The sequence below is a fragment of the Lactuca virosa genome, chromosome 6 (genome assembly GCF_052849685.1).
Source record: "Lactuca virosa cultivar CGN04683 chromosome 6, Lactuca_virosa_CGN04683_v6, whole genome shotgun sequence".
Taxonomy (NCBI): Eukaryota; Viridiplantae; Streptophyta; class Magnoliopsida; order Asterales; family Asteraceae; genus Lactuca; species Lactuca virosa.
The window spans coordinates 20,980,656-20,994,073 of record NC_136431.1 but is presented as its reverse complement, the minus strand read 5'-3'; the positions used below and the strand labels follow the sequence as shown (position 1 = coordinate 20,994,073).

At 36.3% G+C, this 13,418-nt stretch overlaps 1 pseudogene; it reads left to right on the top strand.

Annotated features, from left to right (window-relative positions):
* Positions 1-11,935: 11,935 nt before the first annotated feature.
* Positions 11,936-12,893, top strand: LOC145121368 (syntaxin-32 pseudogene; annotated as a pseudogene).
* The last annotated feature ends 525 nt before the right edge of the window (positions 12,894-13,418 follow it).

Sequence of the window (13,418 nt, the reverse complement as noted above, 5' to 3'; positions counted from 1 at the left end):
GTTTTGAAACTATGAACTCTTGATGGAATGGTTCTTACTAGATCCCTTTATGATCTTTTGGTGTACACAAGCTATGTATAAACACAACTGACTCCAATGTATACACTAGGCTACCCTAATTTACCCGTTAGGGCATCAACTTTTAAAAGTAAATGGTGATTTAAAGAAATCACGATTATGAATAATTATTGAAGTTTTTTAAAACGTACCCAGAACACTGTAGGGTTCTTTGATGCTTCCCATCTTCTGAGTTCAGACTCCTCCGGTCTCCTCATCGTTCTTCTCTGTTGGGCAGTCTCTTTTGAAATGTCCCATTTCGCCACATGCACAACACATTTGAACTATGTTAGCATCAGTAGCGGCAGCAATGTGTTGAGTCGGGGTCTTCGTGAAGTGAGCTTCCTTGCCATCCTTAGCCCTTGGACAATTTCTTTTGAAATGTCCTACACTATCACAGAGGTAGCAGGTTGGTCTAGCCCCAACATTTGCATTTAGAGTGACGAATTTGACTAGGGTCCTACAGCTGCGGGAGGTGTGCCCCTTCCTGTTGCATCTGGTGCAATGCAACACTCGACAGACTCCATGATGATGGTAGTTGCATTTGCTGCAGTGCGGGAGATTTCCACAGTAGGGTATGGTTGGTGTTGGAACAGCAGGGATGACTGGGATACTGACTGTCCCAATTCGTTGTCTCTCAGTAGGTCCTTGGGTTGAACAACTTCCTTCGTACTTTCGTTTCAGGACGTTAGGTCGGAGATCGGGTGTGTCCTTTCCAGTAGGCACCTGTCGTTGAGATTGGTTAACCCCAAGGTTTGGATTGCCATTCACACTCCCACCCGCATTTGTGTTGTTGGCATTAAGAACAGCTAGGGCGGCTGCTACGGCTGCTGTGACAGTAGCTTGGAACGTAGCTGAGTCCATTTGGAGAATCGGTGTCTTACCGGTGGGCTGGTTACGTTTCTTCGGAGGCATGATCCTGCTATATATCAAGAAAAGAAGCTTGTGAGCAACAACGGTTGCCTCTGGATGTAGCCTAAATGTTTATCTATGCATTGGGATTTCCCATTTTGCTATCTGACTCTTAGTTATTCGACCCACATCCCCATGATGTGGTCTTATCAAGAATAGAAGAGATTTGAACATAACAAAGTTCACATACAATAAGTTTACGAACTCCTAGTTGCTCAGCTCATCGGGCTGGCTGACTAACTCTCATATTTTCGTCGGCTCTTGACGATATGGGGATTTGGCTATAAAGGTAGTTCCGAGGATAAATTCGATACGGAATTCAACTTGGCACTCGGAAGAAATCCCTGGAATGTCTTTGGGGAAGACATCGGGAAAGTTGCAGACTTCGAAGATGCTCCCGAGGTCTTTAACTTCTTGCGTCTCATTGACAACATGAACCAGAAATACATAGCATTCCTTCCGTAGGTGCTCCTAGGCATCGACGCATGAAATGATACTAAGGTTCGAACAGACTTATCACTGAAACCAGTGAGGACTCCATCAGAAGGAAGATTGAGATGAATCGCTTTCTCGAAACAAAGGACATCGGCATGATGGGAGACTCATTCGTCCTATGCTGATTAGGACATTGAAGCTTTTCATGGAGATTGATATGATATCGATGGGGAAAAGGTATGATCGTCTAAGATATGAGCGCATCCTATGATACATACTTTAACTGAAAATATGATTGTTGTCGTCTTAACTGAAATTGAGATTACATATTTCGTAACTCATGACCTAACAATAGGTCTAAGTCCTAATGACAAAAGAAAATTTTGATGATATGAAAGACAGAGATGTTTACGGAAAAAGAGCTACTCAGAACATTGATATGAAGGTTATTCCTTAGACCAAAAGGAAGAATGAGGAGGGTATTCCTCTATTGGCGACGGGCAGTCCTCGGGCGGAACCTTAAGTTAGCCAGTTGGCGCTCCATGTCGAGCAGGCGGCTCTCGTATACTGATTGGCGTGCTCGGAGCTCTACGACCTCAGCTCGAGTTGCAGCTAGCTCTCGCTGCTAAGCTTCGTTGTCTCTCAAAATCCTCCCATAAGCAACCTCGAGATTGCGAATACGGTTTGTGTTGGCATCCAAGTCTGCCTCGAGTTCCACAGTTCGGTGAATGGCCGCCACATTCATTTCGACATTGCGGGCCACTCGACGGACTATGATTGGAAGGGCTCTATTTGCGGAGCCTCCTCCGTCCATACTGTAGAAGCAGTGATCCCCATTATACGGGCGGGGTTGGCCTTGTTCGTGACTCCACCTATCCAGGCTTCCGACCCACATAGGCGTTGGGCTTTCGAGTACAAGCTGAGGGTTGGGACTTGGTATTGGGGCCACTGGGGGTAAGTTCTCGACTTCTGGTTCCGAGTCAGTCTCTTCAGGAAATGGTTCGGCAATGCCATCGTCAAAAGGGATTTCATGGTTTCCTTATGGCTCTGGCTCGATCCATCCATCATCTCCTTGGTTGGGAAAGTACGGGTTGGTCATGTCTCGACTGAATATAGTTGATCAGGCTATATTGACCCTAGACATGATTACATAACTGCCCAGGTTTAACCGCAGTGTTCAACATCCAAAATACTTCTGTTTTATTCTACTTAAGACACGGATTCTGGTACTCGGGTATACTTGTATACTTTTTGTAAAAAACTTATTTTTTAGAAGTATACTTTTAGTTCAGAGCACTATTGCCCCTTAGTGTTTATAGTTGTATACCATGTAAGGTTCGGTATACTTAGTTCACTATAAACAATAGCTCTGATACCAATCTGTCACACCCCGAAACCGATGGCGGAAACGTTCCGGGGCGGAGGACGTCATGCGTAGTATCACAACAATTGTATCATAACAAGCATAGTAAACACAACCAGACATTGAATACATATATGAAAAATGTTTACATTGTTTAATACATAGTATTACTCATATCAAAAGTAAAATGGAAAGACGCGACTCTAACGCTTCGACTTCTCCGGACTCCTGGAAGTACCTGTCTACTAATTCCCTGAGAATACAAGCAGTTTTGAAAGAATATCAGCATAAAGCTGGTGAGTTCATAAGCATTTAGTTTTGGTGGAAAAATGTTCTTTGATCCTTTTTTTTGGAAAGCGTTCCTTAAGAAAATCCTATATTTTCTTATAAAAAGCGTGTTTGAAAACCCATTCCTTCCATGACTACCAAATTCGTACAAGATATGTACGAATCCAAGGAGTCATAGAAGGAATATGAATATCCATTGATTACATGTTGAACAATCTGATTTTGAATAGCCGGGTTATCCCGGGAAAATCCTATATTTTCCCTAAAGGTTGATGATTGATTATCCATTCTAACTGTGGTACGCGAGTATCTACCATACTCGAAAAACAGTTTTCTTTCAAAACCCTGGTTACACCCAGAGAGGTATATTAGCCTTATTACATAAATAAAACTAAATAAAAGAAAACCGTGATGAACTAAGTCCTGGAGATATTATTATTAATACCCTCTAGTAATCTATCGGTTATTACTTTGAGGTTAGTTCATTTGATTCATTATTACAAAAGTAAATCTCTGTTATCTAGGTTGCGAGTTTCATAACCATACATTAAACTGGATATGGCACGTACGGTGGCCAGTATCATTTTATGACTTTGTCACCCGTAGACCTGACGGTCCCACTGTAGCTAGCAGCGAGGTGTGGGATAGTCAGTCCCGTATAGATCTATACACAATAGTCACGCTCTCCCTCCAAGAGATTCTGGTTATAAGGGTAGTCCTACACTCACGAATCCGGTGGAGTGTTACCAAGGACGTGTCTCCAATCCTTAAACTAACAAATTTACAAGTAATAATACAGAAAATCCTATTTATGGTTGGTATGAATCCTTTGTAAAATATCACAATTTATGACAATATTCATAAGTTCCGTGCTTTAGTTTTGAAAACTGTTTCTACGAGTTGATTTCTAAATCGGATGGTAAAACGGTTTTCTGTGTTTGAAAGCATACTGAACATGTAATTATTTTAAACAAAATAATATATTTGAGCACAAGTTTCCTTGTACTTTTGCTTGTATTCCTCCCTGAAAACATGAAAAACTCGAAAAAGTATAGGGGTATGAACTCACAGTTTGACGTAGGATTCGGATGTACGATCGGTTTCGAGCACTGAGTGTCAACTGATGTTTTGTACACGAGTGGATCCTATTAACATATAATAATGATTATACGTATTAGGTTAAGGCATTTCATGATAAAATACGATGGGAAAACACCCTAGGGACTTGGAAATACTTGGAACTAAGTGTCAGAGCCATAAGTGATCGAATAAAGGAAGTGTGCGGCCATCAGTATGTGTGTGCGGCCAGACTGTGTGTGCGGTTGCACACAAGAGTGTGCGGCCGTACAGAGGGTGTGTGCGGCCGTACACAGGAGTGTGCGGCCGTACACTCCTCGTTTGTGTCCGAAATGTCGGTTTCGAGGTGTTTTCGAGGTGTTCTTGTGCTAATACCAAGTCCTACTAGAAAAGGAAGGCCAAACTCGTCACTTTGGAGAGTTTTAAGGTGTGTGCGGCCACCTTATGAAGGTGTGCGGCCGTACACCTTCAAAGGATGAAGAACACGAAGAACACTATGAGTTTTAGGCTTAGATTCAGGTGTCTTACCACTATAACAAGCTGAATGATGAAGTGGTTCACGTTTTTGAGGCCTTTTGAGTGTTCTTGAATGAAGTTTTTAGAGAGAGAAAGTAGTGAGAGAAAGTAGAGTGCAGCCAAAGCAAAGAAATGAGTGAAAGGGGTCTCCTTATATATATAAAGGGGAGTGTGCGGCTGGAGGATGGGTGTGCGGCCGCATACCCGTATGTGCGGCCGTACACACCTCTCATGAGGGTGTATGGCCCGATTTTGCTTCTAAACGACATGTTGACTCATCCCTAATCTCATTCCCAACTGTACTCAAGCTTAGAACACTTAAACTAACTCTTAAACGGCGTTAAAAGATGATACAATCGAGTTTAATATTGCTATAAAGATCGATTGCACAGGATAAAAGTTTCGGGTTGTCACAGTACACCCAACGTACCCCGAAGAACATTCGCCACCGTCCTGGTCAGTACGCCCCGCATACTCCAAGGTACGCCCCGCGTACTGCCTTCTTCACTAGTACGCCCCGCGTACGCTTTGTGTACTCCCCGCGTACTCAACTAAGCCTGAAAACAACGAAACTTTCGAAGGCCATAATTTCTTCGTTATAAGCCCGATTCCGACGATCCTTATATCCACGGAAAGGTGACGAGAAGCCATACACTTCTATCAACTCATACCTTTCTTAAGACCTTCCGAACAAAAGTCCATTTTCCACAAAAGCCCGAACTGACACTTTACCGAAATACCCCTAGGCTCCAAAACACGAACCGAACACCCGAATCACTTATAATACATCACCCGCACCAAAATGGGCATAGATCTTACCTTTTCAAAAGCCCTAATCCTTATGATGACCAATCTTCGGGCCACAGCCTCAGACTAGGAATCGATTCGGAACAGGATGTTACATGATGAGAACATGAAAACATGAATCAAATATACTGATTCTTTTTTTGTTGTTTAGTTTTTGCATGTAAACTAGTGTAAAATTCATAACTAGATTGGAAAACACTAATACCTTGATTCCAAGTTTTAGCAAAGAAAAAAAGAATGAGAAATAAAGTAAACAGAGAAAAAAAGTGAAAGAAAATTGTATTGTGTGCCATTTCCTGAGTTGGAGAAAAAAAATAAACATTTTGTTTACTTCTCTTCAAATCTTTCAAAATTAGAAGGAAATTTAGGAGGGAAATTTTTACTTTTATTTACTTCCATTTCTTTTCATTAATGTAACTCGGAAACATCATTTTTTTTACTTTCTTCTCGTTTTTATTCATTTTCCTTCTTTTCATTCGATAAATTGAACTGGGAACAGGGTGTAAGTGTGCATAGTTATTTTTAAGAATGTTCTATTTACTTTAATAGGGATTTAATTATATGTGTATTATTTGTGTTTAAGTTTTGGAACCGTGTCATAGATGGGATTTTTCAGGGGTTCTCGATTGAAGAATATAAAGAGACAATAATAAAAAATTAATGATTGTATTGTTAAGTTAAACACCTCATGAATGAAAACATCACAAGATGTATCTTAGGGGGAAAAGGAAAAAAATTGACCATATTCACAAATTGAGATTCACAAACACATTCTCTTATTTAGTCTACTTTTTAGTAATGTGGCTTGAGCCTTGAGATATGCTAAGGCCATCTCCAATGCATTGAACTCATATGAATTCAATGGATTGATACATATACATTCTACTTACTATACAACTTTATCCATTAAACTCTACACTCCATTAAACTCTATACAATTTAATGTGTTGTCGCATCATTTATCATATTCTTTTTATTTATTTTTTAAAAAATTAATCAGCATGAAATTAAAAATTAAAAACTACAATTAAAAATAACATTACTTAAAAATTAAAAATTACAAATTTGAAATAAATAATATATATATATATATATATATATATATATATATATATATATATATATATATTATATATATATATATATATATATATATATATATATATATATATATATATATATAGAGAGAGAGAGAGAGTTAGGTTCACGTGTGACGGCCTAATTTTGTGAGACCGTAAGACCACTTTTTTCTAAAGAAATATTCTAATATTCTAGTGTTCATAGAAATTAAATATGTGTAATATTCTAATATTCTAAAACAATAATTTTAACATATTTTACATTGAAATATTCTAAAACATATAAAGTTAGAATATATTGCATATCCTATTTTTACGAACAATAGAATAGTAGAATATTTCAATAAAAAAATTTTGTCTCACAGTCTCACAAAATTATGTCCGTCTCAAATGAACTCTTATATATATATATATATAAATATATATATATATATATATATATATATATATATATATATATATATATATATATATATATATATATATATATATATATATGTGTGTGTGTGTGTGTGTATGTGTGTGTGTGTGTTTGTGTGTGTGTGTGTGAAGAGAGAGAGAGAGAGTATAGAGTTCAATGGGGATTGAACTCCCCATTCTATTGAATCCTAGTCATTTTCCCACAGTATGGATTTTGAGTTTAATGAGACTAAACTTGTAACATCCAAAAATTTTACGCCAAATTTAAACTTTTCAAGCATAAATAAAACCCAATAGTATTGTTTACAAAAATGTTTTCAATTCATTATTCAATCAGAGTGTCCCAAAAGCCAGATCATAAGGATGAGGAGTGGTACGGTCACGCCTTCGCCTTGCCATGAACTCCTGAAGTACCTGAAACAATAAACTGAAAACTGTAAGCCCGAGGGCTTAGTGAGCTACCCCCAAAATACCAATACCACACTGATAATACCATATCCGTAATAATTAATCAATCAACATGCATACTGGGCCATCGGCCTGACTGGACTGCCCTACAGGGCCTACAGTCCAACTGAATCTATACCGAGCCTTCCGCATGACTTGACCGCCACGTGGGCCTACAGTCTTCCCGGACCGCTCATAGGGTGTGTTGGCCTTCAGCACAAAGCAGGACCGCCTCAACCCAAGCAACAAGCAAATAACCATGTGCGCATAACTAACATTTACTGGCATATACAAACATCGAACATATCTATCTCACTGATTACCAAACATAGCAATCTCTCATAACTAGAGCACTGACCTAGCAGGTCACTAACATATCAATCCCTACGGATCATAAGAGCATAACATACTGTCTATCCTGATTCAGATCTAACAGATCATATCCACATGTAGCATACCATAACGATAACAACTAAAGGGTCGGCCTTGGTGCCTTAGACCCTATCGATATAGTGAGGATAACTCACCTTGCAGATGTCGACTCGGTAGATAAACTTCAACCCTCGGATCACTGCCACAAACTCCACCACCTATTACCATAGTATAATTATACCCATAAGTTCCCAACCCTTCAAGGTACCCCATAAGCCAACTAATCAAACCCTGGTCAAAGTCAAAGTCATCAGTCAAGGTCAACAGTCCATGTTGACCTTGACTCGTCGAGTACCCCCGGCTACTCGCCGAGTTCCTTGAAGTACTAACCCACTCGCCGAGTCACCTGAGTGACTCGTCGAGTTCCTTTGGTTTATGATCGAGACCCTAAGGCCACTCGTCGAGCTTCCTTCTCACAACTCGACAGTTACCCGCGCATACATAATTTGGGGCAACCTCATCCGACTCGCCGAGTTGTTCATACACTCGTCGAGTCTACGACAATCATCATCGGACTCGCTGAGTTGTTCTTCCAACTCGCCGAGTTCATGCCTATCTTCATGTGACTCGCCGAGCCATGCGACTCGCCGAGTCCCTTCAGTCCTTTTTGCCATACAGACTCATTTGAGCCATGCAGCGGCTCCAAACTACAGATCCAAGCTTCTAAGGCATGCTTTTCACGTAAAGTTGCAAACTTTACGTGCATGCATAGCTACAAAGGCTCCTAATGTCAAATCCAAGCTCACAATGGGAGTTTCATACTCAAAGAGGCTTCATACATGACCAAATTCGGAGCTTTATGGCTCTAGAACTCAAGAAGGGTACAGATCTGAAGTTACAACTTCAGATCTAGCTCATATCCCACATTACCATCTCAACCAAACCATAAAAACCCTAGATCTCAACCAAAAGAGGTCTAGAAAGAAAAAGGAGAAAAGGTGACGACTTGATACCTCCAAATGATGCTATCTGAGGTAGATTTCTGATTTCCCACACTTCCTTGCTCCTAGCCTTTTGTTCTCCAAGCTCTTCTTCTCCAAAGCTCTCCTCCCCAAAGCTTTAGCCACACAAGAATGAAGCACCACACGAATTAGGGTTTTCAGGGCTCTCAAAGGACTGAAAAGAGGCCAAAGGAGGCTTATGTTTCCTTAAATAGGGTGCAAAACCCCGAGATTTAGGGTTTCATCTGCCAGCTCCTACTCGTCGAGTCCCTTTATGGACTCGGCGAGTAGGACACTGAACACGCATACTAAGCCCGTTGCTACTCGATGAGTAGGACAACCAACTCGTCGAGTAGGCCTTGAAACCAATTAAATTCTTATTTAAACAATACCTGAGAATCGGGGCGTTACAAAACTCCCCATTAAACTCCCATTGGAGATGGCCTAATGCGGGATTGCGAGTGTCGGGTTGGTCATTTTACTTGAGTCCAATCTATCTATCTATCTATCTATCTATCTTATAATAGAATCATTTTTTCTCAAACCACATTCATTTGAAACCCCTTTTTTAACTTCCTCAAACCACATTCATTTGAAACCTCCTTTTTTAACTATTGCAACTCAAAAGTTTTCTTAATTATGATTTAACACTCAAAAGTTTTATAACTTATATTATGTTTAATAAGCATTTAGTGAAAAGTTTACTATAAAATGTCGATCTTTTGGGAATACATGCATACAAATCATATACAAATTTCATAAAGAAAACAAACTTAAAGGTTTTTGTGTTGGGTTGAGGTCTTATGACCACTTTTGGAGATATGTTATTATATTAGAGCTTTTAATTGTAAGTTTGTTATACTAATTTGTTTTTATAATTTCTTCGTTTTTGGATTATTGTAATACAGTCGTTGTATATTGTGGTTTAATCGTTAATATAATGATCATATATTATATAGGGTGATGTGGAAATTATTTAATTAAATATTTTAAATATGTTTTTTTTTTGTTTTGTAATTGTACCGTTTCAAAAAGATAATTAATTAAAACTCATACATATGTTATACTTTCCATCTCTCTCTCTCTCTCTCTCTCTCTATATATATATATATATATATATATATATATATATATATATATATATATATATATATATATATATATATATATATATATATATATATATATATATATATATTATAATAGAGGTCAAACACTTCAACCAAAATTCATTTAAAATATAATATTTCAAATGCTTTTTAATAATTTTGTAATAATTTCAACATGTGTTACTTAATTGATTGATTAATATAAATATTAATGTTTTGAAACTCCTAACTCTTAAACTTATGTTATTTAATTTGTTAGTTAACTAAAATATTTTTCCTACATAAAGATAACATTTTTATGTTTGGTTACTCATATTTTTTTATGTAATTAGAAAACAAGGTGTACATAGAATGACTACTTCAATTTTACATAGGAATCGATATCATTAGAGAGGTATGTTGTCTTTAACCGATGGCAGGAGATCCACATACCATTTTTAATTATTTATATTAATGCTTAGTAATATCTATTTTATATTCCTATTCACCTTAATTTTTTAGGTACAAATTAAGGAAGAGGATTCTCGGCGTACCAACATAAAGTCAAACGTACGCCTTGCAAAATATGTAATTAAAATTAAATATCATATTTACCAAATCGACTTATTTTAGAACTCTTGATCACATTTATGTATAATGATATATACCATTTTTAATTGTTAATATACTGATCATATATTATATAGGGTGATGTAGAAAATATTTAATTAAATATTTTAAATATGTTTTTTTTTGTAATTGTACCGTTTCAAAAAGATAATTAATTAAAACTTATACATATGTAATACTTTCCATCTCTCTTTCTCTCTCTCTCTCTCTCTCTCTCTCTCTATATATATATATATATATATATATATATATATATATATATATATATATATATATATATATATATATATATATATATATATTATAATAGAGGTCAAAACACTTCAACCAAAACTCATTTAAAATCTAATATTTCAAATGTTTTTTAATAATTATTGTAATAATTTCAACATGTGTTACTTAATTGATTGATTAATAAAAATATTAATGTTTTGAAACTCCTAACTCTTAAACTTATATTATTTAATTTGTTAGTTAACTAAAATATTTTTCCTACATAAAGATAACATTTTTATGTTTGGTTACTAATATTTGTTTATGTAATTAGAAAACAATGTGTAAATAGAATAACTACTTCAATTTTACATAGGAATCAATATCACTAGAGAGATATGTTGTTTTTAACTGGTGGTAGGAGATCCACATACCATTTTTAATTATTTATATTAATGCTTAGTAATATCTATTTTATATTCATATTCACCTTAATTTTTTAGATACAAATTAAGGAAGAGGATTCTCGACGCACCAACATAAAGTCAAACGTACGCCTTGCAAAATATGTAATTAATATTAAATATCATATTTACTAATCGACTTATTTTAGAACTCTTGATCACATTTATATATAATGATATATTTTGTATGACTTCATTCTTAATTTCAATGTTTAATATTTGAAAGTTCATATATGAAACCTTGGATGTTTTGGTGTAATATAAATCGTGTAATACAAAGTTTATTAGTTCAATATTGTTTATTAATAGCTCATTTAAAACAACTTATTTCTTATTTTATCCAAAAAAAATATTATCGGATATAAAAAAAAAGTAGATTATATTAATGTTATACAAAAACTTATAATATATATCCCCTAATCTAATAAATAAGAGTAATTTTGCCACGTGGCATTCAATTAGCCCCTCCCAATAGATTTATCCCGCTCAAAATACCAAAGTGAATTTCCCCAAATACCCTTGCTTCAACTTTAATAGTTATGCATCGACCTTTGAAGTTTGAATTGATATAGCAAATTATCGGCGATCAGTTCCGAATTTGATAACAAGAAATCAGGAATTCCATTGCAAGAATCAGTCATATTCAAACTTAGTAACCAATTCTTGAAGGTAGATTCTATCTTAAACCTTAATCTTCTTCCCTCTCCATCAATGGTTCGTTGCAAGAAACGGCGTTCGATCTAATATAAATACACATTATTATACGATGAATGTCAAATCCTCGCAAGGTTATTCATATAGAGATCGGACGCATGAGTTTTCTAGCATAACCGAGAGGCTAAGAAAGTCGTTACCATCTCTAAATGCGTCGGTGAGTGTGATTAACGGGGGTGTTGGGGTTTCTACCAAAGCCGAGGGATCGAGATCAAAGGTTGCAATCCAGACGGAATTCAACAAGAGGGCTTCCAAAATTGGATATGGAATTCATCAGACGTCGCAGAAGCTAGCGAAACTTGCAAAATGTGAGTTATTAATCAATATATTGGGAAATGTGTATGCACGTGTGGTTTAGCTTCGTATGAACATGCAGTATACAGATTAGAACTCTTAAGGAAACATTAATGTCTAAAAATATCAACAGAGAAAGTTTGCATTTACTATTGGTGCTTGACATGTTCATAGATTAAGCTTCCCAGATGCCTTAACGTTGCTCCTTGTTTGATCATAAGTTGTGATGTTGCATTTTCTTTTAAATTTGCAATGAAAAGTGATTGTGGAAACTGGAAACCCTATCTCACTCACAAATTGATACTATGTACATTGGCATTTGTGTTATGTAAGGAGATAGGGTTTCTACATGCATTATTGATTGTGTGAGATCAACAGATTAGATCACCCTTATACAGACTTGATAAAATTTAAATTAATAAAACTAAATTCCTATTTCTTGCATGTAACCCTAAATGTTTTTATCTTTGCAGTGGCAAAAAAGGACCTCTGTCTTCGATGATCCAACAATGGAGATTCAAGAATTAACAGGTGTGATAAAGTAGGACATAACTGCACTGAATGCAACTGTGGTGGATTTGCAATTAGTTTGCAATTCACAAAATGAAAGCCAAAGCATTTCAAGTGACACAACTACTCATTCAACTACTGTTGTTGATAATCTCAAGAATCGTCTCATGGGTGCCACAAGGAGTTCAAGGAAGTTCTTACAATGAGGACAGAGGTGTAATTTTGTTTCATTACTCATCCAAGAATCTAAGTCCCCTTTTGTTAATGGGACATAAATCCCAACTTTTATCCCCCACCCAAAAGACTTAAATGCCCTTGTCCCGTGTAACAAACATGGCCTAACAACCCATGTGTTTTTTAAGAATCTGTCACAATGTTGAGTCAACAATTCATGAATTGGGCAACATTTTTACACAATTGGCAACCATGGTTTCTCAACAAGGGGAGCTTGAAATTAGGTACCTTTCTTTTTTTCCATTAAATAATGTCTGAATAAATGAAGGAAAATTACAAAATGAGGGAAAATCTGTAAAAGGTTAAGAACTGAATGGGGATAGCCTAAGCCTAATAATGTCCCTGAAGTTTCTCTCTATATTAAGTTGTTCTTTATGAATTAACTCAAAAGAAACAAAGAATACATAGCTTACATTGGAACAGATATATAACTATTTTAGAGTATATGTTTCCATTTTGGTATTATTCATAAATGAATATTGAATAATGTGATAGGA